Genomic DNA, 12,895 nt, shown 5'->3' with positions numbered 1-12,895 from the left:
CTCTCATGAGTGATCATGATGAGCTGAAAGTGCAGCAAGGTACCAGGATCTGTTTTCTTTTTATAGATTAAAATATTAAACTTTTTCCAACTACCCACTCTATTTCATTGAGGTTGAAAATAGTGAAATTTATAGGATTATAGGCACCAAAAGTGTAGTTGGGGTTGCTTCCTTTTTTTTGTAAAAGAGTAGCAATTTCATGTGAGGTATGGACCTTCCCTTTAAGCTAAGTTGTCCACATTTTACAACACCAACAGGGACAGTAGAGTTGTTTATAGTATGCACAACTGGATGCCCCACTGTAATCTTTTGGGCATATATATTTTTCATTTAACCTATAAGTCCTTTCCCAGGCTATCCTCCCACAGTTGTCCTAAGGCCCAGTGTTTTCAGCTATTGCAGGATACACATATACAAGCTTGTTGGGGTCATTAACCCAGGTGTGGTTAATGAGCTTCCCAGTGCTGGTGAAGCTTCAGACCTCTAGCCATCACTCCCAAAGGTGTAGATGGGGTTAAAACAGATATACTGACCATAGTGAAAGCACACTGAGTAGGTGGTATGGCTGTGGGTGCATGACCCAACAATGTTGCCTGCATAGGAATAATAAATATGGAAAACGAGAGTTTTAGTAACAGTACTCCCCACTCAGGTAGTTTGTATACATGAGTCACAGTCCAAAGCCTGGGGGTCCCCAGGTAGAGAGCTGACCAAGATTAGCAAGAAGAATATACCAAATGGACTCATCCTCAAAGATGAGAAGGGTGACTCCTCAAGCTTCCACCATGCATAGACTAGTCAGCTTCTAGAGTGACTAGAGCAGGGCTGATGTCTCGTTGTCCATGGTCTCCATCTTCTGGGAAGCAGGGTCCTGTTGGGGAAGAGCACAGGCATTGTATGGTGAGCCTGGGTCAGGGATGCACTCCCATTTGAGGGAAGCTGTCTTCACTCGGCTGTGGTGGATCCAGGGAATGATCTTTGTTACTTGAACTGTGGTGGGGGTGGACAAAGCAACAACAAAAGGGCTCCTCCAGTGGGGCTTTAGCGGTTGAACATTTCATTCATTTACCCAAACAGCATCCTCTGCTTTACAAGGGTGCCTGGAAGTTATTAAGGCTATCGGAGAGTCTCTCTATTACCCAGTCACTGATTTTGAGAGAGTCAACGGATGTCCTGTATCTGTTTTCTCAGGTTGAGGTCACCTGTTTCCTTAAGGTCCCCGCACAGGCCCTTGACCAAAGAGGGTGGATGCCCAAAAAAGAATTTCAAAAGGGGAGAGACCTGTTCGTTTGGTGAGGCTTGACCTAATCCTGACCAAGGTTATGGGCAGTAATTGATCCCATTGTAGATTGGTCTCCTGGCATAGCTTTCCCAATTGTAGTTTTAGAGTCCTGTTTATACAATTTACTTTCCCTGAACTCTGGGGGTGGTAGGCCGTGTGTTGCTTTTAAGTTATTTTTAATTTTTATTTTAGCCGTTAACTGCACCACCTCAGTTGCAAAGGTCAGCCCATTGTTTGATCCAATAGACACAGGTATTCTGAATTGAGGGATGATTTCCTTTAACAGGCACATGGTCACTTCTTGGGCTTTTTTAGTCTGAGTGGGGAAGGCTTTTATCCATCCTGAGAAGGTGTAGACAAACACCAACAAAATTGGGGATTGTTTCTGACACACAGATTTGCACCTTTCACATATGGTCATACTTATGCTGGAGAGCTTGGGGACATAAAAATGCTGGGCTAAGGTGGTCTAAAGAGCTGTCTGCCCTGAGTGAGTTCTTTTATGGAACTGTTTGACAAATGTGGGAGCCAATGATTCAGGTATGGCAATGCAGCCATCAGTAAACTTTCACCATCCATCTGATAAAAAATTTTCTCCTTCAGTCTCAAGCCAAGCTTGTTCTTGTGCAGTATACCATAAGTCCCATTCAGATAAGGGGCATGGGAACAAGGCAGCTGCCAATGAAGCTGAGGTTTGTCCTACTGTGAGGGCTTTTTACTTGGCTTCCTTATCAGCCTTTCACTTTCCCTGAACAGCCGTTGTCTCCCCCTGCTCTGGTGCCCTTGGCAGTGCCTGACTACTACTCACTTAGAGACCCAGACAGCTTTTAGTAATTTTAGAATTTTTTTGTCCATATTTAACACTTTTTCCTCCCAAGTTAATGAGCCTCCTTCTTTATATAGGGCTCCATGGACATGAATGGTAGTGAAGGCATATTTTCAGTCTGTATACCTGGCAAAATGTGTGCTGTCTTGGACAAAGCTGTTGCAATCCATGAAATACTCGATGTCCGGATGTCTCTGGGCTGGTTGGTCAAGTCTGGCCAGCTGGAGAACACTTCATCCATAATCTCTAAACAGTCATGCTCTGGTGGACCTGAATTAACCCATTATAGGGTGGCTGGGTTTAGAGTCTTTACAACCTCTAACCAGACACACAGGTTTTCACATAACATGCTTTGATATTTGACCATCTGGGAGTTTGTTAACCAATAATTTTCTTTATATTCCATGAGAGGCAAAACAGAGTGGGGAACTTGGACTGTGGGTTCTTGTCCCAAAGTAAGTTTGTCTGCTTCAGCCACCAAACAGCAGTGGCTGCCAGGGCATACAGGCAGGGCAGCCACCAGGTGGTTCCAGGAACCTAGCAGCTGGGTCAAGTCTCCTACAGCTCCCAGTCTTTCATGTACATATAGTAAGAAGGGCTTTATCACATCTGGCAGGCCCAAAGCAGGGGCATTTGTGAGTGCCTCTTAATTTCTTTAAAGGCCTTTTCTTGCTCTTCTCCCCATACCATGGGTTTCCATTCTCCTCCCTTTGTGGGGATCCAGATCCCGCAGAAACCTGTAGCTCCTAGAAATTTTCTAATCTGTACAGTGGCACATAAGGGGGACAGGGACTCCTTGGGTTCCCCTACTAATATGGGTTTCTCTGGCTTTTTACATTTTCTCCTGCAGTTGGAAGCTGCTGCTGTCCTGGCTACCATAACCTTATGTGCCTTCTCTAGGTGGGGCTTTAGCCACGTGGGATGACTGAGGACTGCATCCTGCCAGCAGTCAATATAAGTAACCTATCTGGGTGTTTCAGGTTCCCCTACAACCACTTAAAAAACTCTATTGACTATGACCTTATTTATGACACCTCTGAAGGCCATCCTACAGCAAAAGTAGGTCAGTCTATTTTACAGAAGATCCTAAGCTTTCCAGGCGTCAGCTTGACCCCTTAATCTCCATTAAATCCCCTCTTAAAGTTCTAGTGTGGTGTTCTTACTCTGACCTCCTCCCATTTGCCAGATGTCTAGACAGAGACAAAGACAGAAGGGATGGAGAGGAGGTAAGGGGTCATTCTCTCCAGCACACAGGGGAAAACAAATAACACCACTTGCTTTGTCCATCTCTGGCCACTCTCCTCATGGGGATTTAGGCATCTCTTGGCTGTAGTGAGTCTGTATAAGCCCTGGACCAGAAGCCCTGTTAAGGTTCACCCTAGACTATATGAGTTTGCCACAGACCCACAGATTGGGACTCCACACTCACTTTGTAACCAGGCTATATCTCAAACTCATACTTCCACACACTCTCACACAGCACAGCACTTCCACTCCGCTCCCTGATCCTGAAAGACATGGTTTCACCCCAAAAAAGGCAGTTACTAGAGTGTCTCTTGAGAGTTGATCAGACTCCCCTCCCTTCCTGAGGCAGGCCTGAATTTATCAGTCTGATGAGGAGGGCTCCCAGGTTGGTTCCCAAGGCTTTCCAGGTTCCTTTGTGCAACTGGAACTTGCCTCCTCAGCTCACTGAGAGAGAGGCTCTCTCCCCCAGATCAACAAGATCTGGTGGTGCCTGGCAAGGGCAGCCATCCCAGTGGGCCAGGGACACTCAGCTGGTGACAAGGAGGTGAAAACACCACCCTCCAAATCCCAGATGAGCCCCCAGAAATGTTGTAGGCTGGTTCAGACAGAGACTGAGAGAGCACCAAATATTTCAGGAAGCAAGTTTATTAAAGAAGTCAGCAGCAACTCAATGGACTTGAGTCCAAAGGCTGAGCCTCTAGAACAAAAAGGGGCTTTCCTTATATACCATTTAGAGCAGGTTACAGAAATGGGGGTAAGGTACAGCTTGTCCCTTTCATAATCACATGTTATTTTATTGGCTGCTTTAACTCTGGGGAGAAGTGACCCTTCCCTGGTCTCCAGGTAACATTCCCTAACTCTGTTTTTTCTTTGTTTCAATGTAGCACTCATTAATCTCTCTTTCCCCTCCCTGCCTTCCTGCCACACAGGGGTCCTTTTGTAGTTAACTGTCTAGCCAACTTGCTCACAGTCATATATCAATTCCCCTATAACATGGAAACAAATCAAGCCCATTCAGGCAGTGAGGGATCAAAGCACAGAATGATTAATCAGTGATACTTTCAGAGAAGAAAAAGTACTTTTACAGACAATGGAAAAATTGTCATGATGAATGGAGTCACTTATGTTAACCTTAACAAAAAGTAAGCAGAATCCAAGAGGTTATAGAAAAAGGGTTCTTATACATAATTGCCTAAAAACAAAAATAGGCAGAGCTATTAGATACCTCCTGACATTGAGTATTTTTTATAGTTCACTGCAATTTTTAATGGAGCTTCTACTTTTGAAACCAGAGTTTTGGACCCCAAGCCCAAACTTCTGAGCTTCCACATGTCAGCTCTAGCCACTTGCCCCCATACACCAAATAAAGAGCCAGTAATGGTGAAGGGCAGAGAAAGACTTATTACACAGCTCAGAACTTGCCATTGGAAGAGGCAAAGTAAGAACTCAGCCCATCTTCAGCCATCTTCAGGGTTCAGACATGAGCAATAGCTTTAAATAGACAAAGAATTAGAGGCAGGAAACAAAAGGTCTGCATGGTCCCAGTTACAGGTGTGTTCTAGTGGTCAAGTGGGGCCTGGTTGGCCATTATCTCAGTCCTTGTTCATTGGGTGTTCCAGATTAGTTGTTATCTCTGTTATCACTTGAGGGGAATGATCTGGTTCCCAAGGCATGATTACTCCTGCCCCAGGTTGCAGCCTCATCATTATAGGTAATTGTCCTCATTTGGAGAAGTGGTCTGTCGTGTGAGGCTCCCATGGTCCTTAGGGGTAGTTTCTGTCCCTTGTCATAAAGATGTTATCCATCATTCCTGTCTTTCCTTGAATCCAAGGTGGCTGCAGGGGAGAATGGCTCAGAGCAATGGACAATAGGAACAAAATGGAGATGGAGATTCCAAGCTTTTCTCCTGTTTTTAGTTAATTCATAAGTCCAAGTAAGGAGTCAGTGTTTTCAGCAAAGGCGGTTTAAGTACCTCTTACAGTTTCAGGAACAAATGCCTGGCTCCTTTACTTATATGTGTTAGGTGCACTTGATGGAATATATGCACCAATCCAGCAATTAACAGACAGCCAGACGACATAGCGCCCCAACTCCCTCAAGACAAAGGAATGGATGAAACAATCAGAATGTTGCAGCAGAGTTCCCTTGAAATTAGGATTTTTAAATTGTTTTTATCAGTTCCAGCCCCCTCCAGGAAATATCACATTGGGAATGCAAACTGGGGCCCCCATAGTTCTGGTCCCTTTCACTAAGAAGGTTTCAACACAAGTTACAAAGCCAGAATTTTAACATATCTCTCTGCCCCACTTCCAGTGCACAGTCTGCATGAATTTATATATGTAAATTTCATGGCTTTTATTCTGTATGAATTATCCCTCCTATAAATTTTAATGCCCTCTTGTGGATTTGGGGAGAACAGGTTAGCTGCCCTTCCAATTTGTCAGGACCCCAGATCCAGGTCTTTTGGTTGGGGCCCCAGTAAAGTTTTCGTTCTTTGGCATGTAGATATCCAGTTTTACCAGCACCACATATTGACAAGACTATCCTTTCTTGTTAGGGTGGACAAAAGGAAGCCATGTCAGAACTGGACCCCCTCCTCCTTGAAGGTGGCTTACTGGAAACTCTCTACCTAGCCCTAACGAAAAATAAACATCAACCTTTAGCCATGTACTAGAAACCCCCCATCTGGCCTAGAAGAATGAGCTGCCCTTAAGCCATTTTCTCCAGAAGGTCAGAGGGCCATTGAGGATTTTTCTGCCAGTGACCTTCCTGGGACTTCTCCACCAACCTCCTGTATCTATCCCCAGGCTGTAAGTGGCTGGAGGCTCCAGCTCTTTCTATGGAGACTCCCTCTGCAGCACCACTTCTCTACAATAAACCCTGTCCTGGCATTGAACTGTCTCCCCGCCTATACATTCTGCTCCTCTTTCATTTTAACATTTCTCTGATGCATGTTATTAGAACCTTTGTTGAAAATCAATTGACTGTGAATGAGTAGGTATACTTGTAGGCTGACCATTCTTTATTATTGGTTTATATGTCTGTTTTTATGCCAATATCATGCTATTTGTATTACTATACATATGTAGAATATTTAGAAGTCAGATAGTATAATGCCTTTTGCTTTATTTTTTATGTACAACATGACTTTGGATAGTTGGTGATTTTTGTCACCCTAAGAATTTTAGAATTGTTTTCCTAGTTTTTTGAAAACTATCATTGGTATTTGGATAGGGATGGAATTGAATTTAGACCATAGGGTTATATGGACATCTTAACAATACTGATTTCTTCTGATCTACGAACACAGGATGTCATTTCATTGTGTGTGTGTGTGTGTCTTCTTCAATATCTTTCATCAATGTTTTATAATTTTCATTATGGAGAACTTTCATCTCTTTGGTTAAATTTCTTTCTAGGTATTTTATGTTTTATAGTTATTGCAAAAGGGATTGATTTCTTGATTTCTATTTCAGGTAATGATTTTTCTTTTTCTTTTTCTTTTTGGAGGTACTGAGTTTTGAACTCAGGGTCCCATGCTTGCTAGGCAAGCTCTCTACCATTCAAGCTATACTCCAAGCCCCCCATTTTGGTTTTTAGTTATTGTTCAGGTAGGATCTTATGTTTTGTACAAGCCCAGTCTCAAGCTGTAATCCTCCTACCTATGGCCTCCCTCATAGCTAGAGTCACAAGCACATGCCAACACTTCGTACTTATTTTTTTTCTTTTATTTATATGTGCATACAATGTTTGGGTCATTTCTCCCCCCTTACCCTCCCTTATCCCCCCGCCCCCTCCCTGATTGAGATATGGTCTCACCAGCTTTTTGCCTGGGCTGGCCTTGAACTTCAATCCTTCTGATCTCTGCCTCTTAAGTAGCTGGGATTACAGAATTGTACCACCATGCTGAGCCTCTCAGATAATTATTTTTCCATGCTTATTGGTTATCCTGCAAATTTACAGAATTCATTTATTAGTTCTAATAGTTCTTTGGTAGAGTTTTAGGGTTTTCTATATATGACATCTTTTCATGTAAAAATAGCAACAATTTTCCAGGTTGCATGTCCATTATTTTTTTCCTTGCCAAATTGCTCTAGTTAAGACTTCCAACACCAAGATGAACAAAAAGTGCTGAAAATGGGCATACTTGCCTTGTTCCAAATCTTAAACAGAAAGCTATCAACTTTCTGCCATTCAGTATATTAGCTCTTGTTTTATTATAAATGGTCTTCATAATGAGATACATTCCTTCTACAACTAATCTGTTCAGTGCTTTAATCATGAAGGGATGTTGAATTTATGGAATGCTTTCTTTATATCTATTTGAGTTTTTGTATTTTATTCTATTGATGCAATGTATCATGTTTATTGATTTACATATGTTGAAACATCCTTGCATCCCTGGGACAAATTCCACTTGATCATAGTAAATAATATTTAATGTGCTGTTTGATTTGGTTTGCAAGTGTTATTTTTTAGGATTTTTGCTCCTATGTTCATCAAAGACATTGGCCTATAGGTTTTGGTTTTGGTTTTGTACTTATCTGCCTTTGGTAGCATGGTAATGCATGACTCTTCAAATGTCTTTGGAAGCATATATCTCTCTTTTAATTTTTTTTCTTTGGTGTGTGTGTGTGGTACTGGGGCTTGAGCTCAGGGTGTACACCTTGAGCTACTCCACCAGCCCTTTTTTGTGAAGGGTTTTTCAAGACAGGGTCTCACAGAACTATTTGCCCAGGCTGGCTTTGAACCACAATCCTCCTGATCTCTGCCTCCTGAGTTGCTAAGATTATAGACGTGAGCCACTGGCATCCAGCTCCTCTTCTATCTTTTTGAATAACTTAAGGATAATTGGTATCAATTCTTCTCTAAATGTTTGGTAGAACTCAGTACTAGTCATCTGGTCTGGAATTTTCTTTGGAGACTTTTTTGGGGCTAAACTGGAATTGAACTCAGGGTCTCACCCTTGCTAAGTAAGAACCTTACCACTTGAATCACACCCCTTTGCTTTAATTTCTTCAATTAGTGTATATTAATTTACAAAGGGGTTTTGTGGTGATATTTCAATACATCCATACAATGTATTTTGATCAGATTTACCCCTCTCTGTTATGCTTTCTTACTCCCAACATGCCTTTTTAAAATTTTAATGGATCTCATTTTCCTATTTTCATACACGTGTATGAATTACCACCCTCCATCATATTAAATTATCCCCTCAACTTCTCCTTTCACCCTCCCCACTCCCACTAATTCCCACCACCAAACAGTCTCCCCATTTTACACTTGTGTCATTCAATTTTATTAGGTCTAAATTCTGAACATAAAAGAGAACATGTGGTAGTTCACTTTCTCAAACTGTTATTTTCATAACTATTTTCTCAAATTATTACTTTCTTAAACATGTTATTACATTTAACATGATGATTTTCATTTCCATGTGTTTTCTTGAAAATGACATAATTTCATTCTTCCCCATGGATGGAATAATATTCCATTGCATATACATACTATATGTTATAGAACATTTGATTGTCATCTAAGCTGATCCCATAGTTTGGCTATTGTGAACAGCATTGTTATAAAGTACAGGTATCTTGACTGTATGCTGACTTACATTGCTTCAGATATATGCTCAGAGTGGCATATCAGGACCATATGGTGTTTCTATTTTTAGTTTTTTTGAGGAACCTCCATACTGATTTCCATAGTGGCTGCACTAATTTACATTACCACCAACAGTGTGTAAGGGTTCTTTCTGCCCCACAACCTCTCTAACATTTGTTTCTATTTGTTTTCTTGATGATTGCTGTTCTGACTGGGATGAGATGCAATCTCAGTGTGGTTTCGACTGGCATTTCCTTTATGTCTAGGGATGTTGAACATTTCTTTGTGTACTTATTGGCCATTTGTAATTTTTCTTTTGAGAATTGTCTCTTCAATTCATTTGCTCATTTATTGGATTGTTTGTTCTTTTGGTGTTTAAGTTTTGGAGTTCTTTGTACATTCTGGATATTAGTCCATTTGATGAATAGCTTGCAAAGATTTTCTTCTATTCTGTAGGTTGTCTGCTGATTCTGGTAATTGTTTCCTTTGCTGTGCAGAAGCTTTTTTTTTTTTGGTAGTGGGGCTTGAATATAGGGCCTCATGTTTGTTAGGATGGCACTCTATCACTTGAACCATACCACCATCCATTTTTTGCTTTTTAGTTATTGCTCAGGTAGGGTCTCATGTTTTTGTGCAGGGCCAGCCTCACACTATGATCCTCCTACCTCCAGCCTCCCATGTAACTGGGATGGAAAGTGTACCACCACAAGTGCCTTATTGATTGAGAATAAGTCCCACTAACTTTTTGTCCTCACTGGCCTTGAACCATGATCTTCCCATTCTCTGCCTCCCAAAGAGCTGGGATTACAGATATCAGTCATTTTGTACCTGGGAGAAGCTTTTCAATAGCATACAATCCTATTTGTCAGTTCTTTCTCTTATACACAATGTCTCCGTCTATATATTAAAAGCTTTTTTCTATGTTTTCCTCTAGTAGTTTCAAAGTTTCAGGTCTTAATTTAGATCCATTTTAATAAATTTTTGTACAAGGTGAGAGATAGGCATCTAGCTTCAATCTTCTACATATGGATATCTAATTTACCCAACACCATTTGTTAAAGAGGCTATCATTTCTCCAATTTAAGTTTTTGGCTCTTTTGTCAAAAATCAGATGGATGTAGTTGTGTAGGCTTATTTCTGGTTCTTTTATTCTATTCCATTGGTGTACATGTCTGGTTTTTTTCATACTATGCTGTTTTGTTACTATGACTCTTTTGTGTAATTTGAAGTCAGGTTGTGATACCTCTAGTGTTGTTCTTTTTGCTCAGGATTGCTTTGGCTCTTTAGGGTCTTTTGTGCTTTTCTATGAACTTTTGGATGATTTTTCTATTTCTGTGAAAACTTTCATTGGAATTTTTATGTGGACTGCATTGAATCTGTAGATTGCTTTCAGCAGTACAGCCATTTTTACAGTATTAATTCTGCTAATACATGAACATGTGAGGTCCTTCCATCTTCTAGTGTCTTCTAGTTCTTTCTTCAAGGTTTTATAGTTTTCATTGTAGAAGTCTTTCATCTTCTTTGCTAGATTTATTCCTAGGTATTTTATTTTTAAAACTATTGCAAAGGGGATTATTTTCCTGATTTTTCCCTCATTCTGTTCATTATTGGTATATAGAAAACCTGTTGAGTTTTGTATATAGATTTTGTATACTGTTAATTTACCAAAAAGTTTTGATCTGATCTAAGGGTTTCTTGGTGGTATTTTTAGGGTCTTTTAGGTATAGGATCATGCCATCTTCAAATAGGATTAATTTTATTTCTTTCTTACCTATTTGTATACCTTATGTTTCTTTCTCTTGCCTCATTTCTCTGGAAAGGAATTGAAGCACTATATTGAATAAGAATGGAGATAGTGGACACCTTTGTCTCATTCCTGACTTTAGAGGAAATGGTTTCAGTTTTTCCCCATTTATTATGATGTCAGCTATGGTTTTGTCATATATAACCTTTATCATATTAAGGTAAGTTTCTTCTATTCCTAGTTTCTTCAGTGCTTTTATCATGAAGGAATGATTTTTATGCATCTATTGAAATTATCATGTTATTTTTATCCTTGATTCTGTTTAAATATTGTACTTCTTTATTGATTAGAATATGCTAAACCATCCTTACATGCCTGGAATGAAACCACCAACTTGTTCATGGTGTATGATCTTTTTAATGTACTGTTGAATTCAGTTTGCAAGTATTTTATTGAGAATTTTTGCATTTATGTTCATCAAGGAAATTGTATAATTTTCTTGTTTTGTTGTGTCCTTGTCTAGCTTGGGTGCAAAGGTAATATTGCCTTCATAAAGTGAGTTTATAGTTTCTTCATTTCCTATTTTACAGAATAGTTTGATGAGCATTGATGTTAGTTCTTCTTTAAAGGTCTGGTAGAATTCAGCAATGAATCCATCTGTTCCTGGACTCTTTTGTTGGGAGACTCTATTACTGCTTCAATTTCATTGCTCATTATAGATCTGTTTAAGGGACTGATATCTTATTGGGTCAATTTAAGCAGGCCATATGCATCTAAGAATTTTTTATTTCTTCTACATTTTCCACTACACTGGAGTATAAGTTTTCATAATTTCCCTCGCAATCCTCTGAACTTCACTGATACTTGTTGTAATATCCCCTTTTATCTCTGATTAATTTGGGTCTTCTTCCTCGAGATGCCTTGACATAAGTATTGTGTTGACCATTGTAGTCTGCATATATGTATCCATATCCATAGTTCCCAGAGTTATATCCAGTATAAATATATCTGCCATAGCCACTATAGTTTTGATTACCACCATAGGCACTACTGTAATTTCCATATCCTTGATCATAATACTTATTAAATCCTTGGTTCCGGTTTTGGCCTTGACCTCAGCCACTACCTCTGGTACCACCTTGTCCACCAACTGCAGCACATCTTCCTCCTTTTCGTTGTTACTTTTGCTGCCTATATACCTCTTTGTGTTGAGCAACTTTGATTTCACACTTTCCAGAACCAATCTAATGGCTTCTGCTTTCTAACAATTTCTTTATTGGCTCTTCATCTGTATATGTGATAAAACAAAATCCTCTTCTTTTGTTTGTCTTTGTATCCATAGGAAGTTCAATATTTTCAATTTCTCTGAAGGCTCCAAAATATTCCTTAATTTGTTCTTCAGAAGTATCTGGACTCAATCTACCCACAAAAAACTTTTTAGGGGGTTCTTTCCCTTTTAAAGCTTTGACCCTTTTGGGATCTATCAATTTGCCATCTAGTTTGTATTCTTTCAGTTTCAAAACCTCATCAATACTAGAAGCATCTTTGAGAAGCACAAATCCAAATCCTCTTGATCTTCCAGTAGCTGTATCTGTTTTAATTGTGCAGTCTCCAATTTCCCCAAATCAAGACAAATAGTCAGATCTTTCTTTCTTGCTTATATCTGAGCTCAAGCCTTCAATAAACATTTTACCATCATCCTGCTGGTTCTTGCTTACATTGATCTTGAATCTCTCTGCAAATTCCTCTATGTTGCTATACTCGTTCATGTCCTCCACGGTGGCAGAGTTGTTGGCAAGGGGGTGCTGGCATGCAGTCCAGGTCATGGCAGCAGTGGTAGCAGAACCTTGTATTTCAAATCAGTTTTTATATGACTTATTGAGCTTTTTATTTCCAGAATTTCAGTTTGATTTTTTCAGGACTATGGTATCTTTATTGAATTCCTCTTTCATATCCTTCATTGCCTTTCTTGTTTTGTTCAGCTGTTTATTTGTATTCTCTTGGATTTTATTTGACTGTTTAGTTTTTATTCTCTTTGAATTTCTTCAGGTTTTTATACATATCCTCTTTAATCTCTTTGATCATTCTTATAGCTATGCTTTGGAATTCTTTGGCCTTTCTTCCTATCCTTACTGTTTGAGTTCTTGGCCTTTGGAGAAGTCCTGTTGCCTTATTTTTTCATATTTTTTCT

At 39.8% G+C, this 12,895-nt stretch overlaps 1 pseudogene; it reads right to left on the bottom strand.

The window, feature by feature from the left end:
- Positions 1–11,558: 11,558 nt before the first annotated feature.
- Positions 11,559–12,551, bottom strand: LOC109675530 (heterogeneous nuclear ribonucleoprotein D-like pseudogene; annotated as a pseudogene).
- Between the last annotated feature and the right edge of the window lie 344 nt (positions 12,552–12,895).

This window comes from Castor canadensis, chromosome X (assembly GCF_047511655.1).
Source record: "Castor canadensis chromosome X, mCasCan1.hap1v2, whole genome shotgun sequence".
NCBI classification, from domain to species: domain Eukaryota; kingdom Metazoa; phylum Chordata; class Mammalia; order Rodentia; family Castoridae; genus Castor; species Castor canadensis.
The sequence above is the reverse complement of the archived record's forward strand: the minus strand, read 5'-3'. Positions and strand labels throughout refer to the sequence as shown.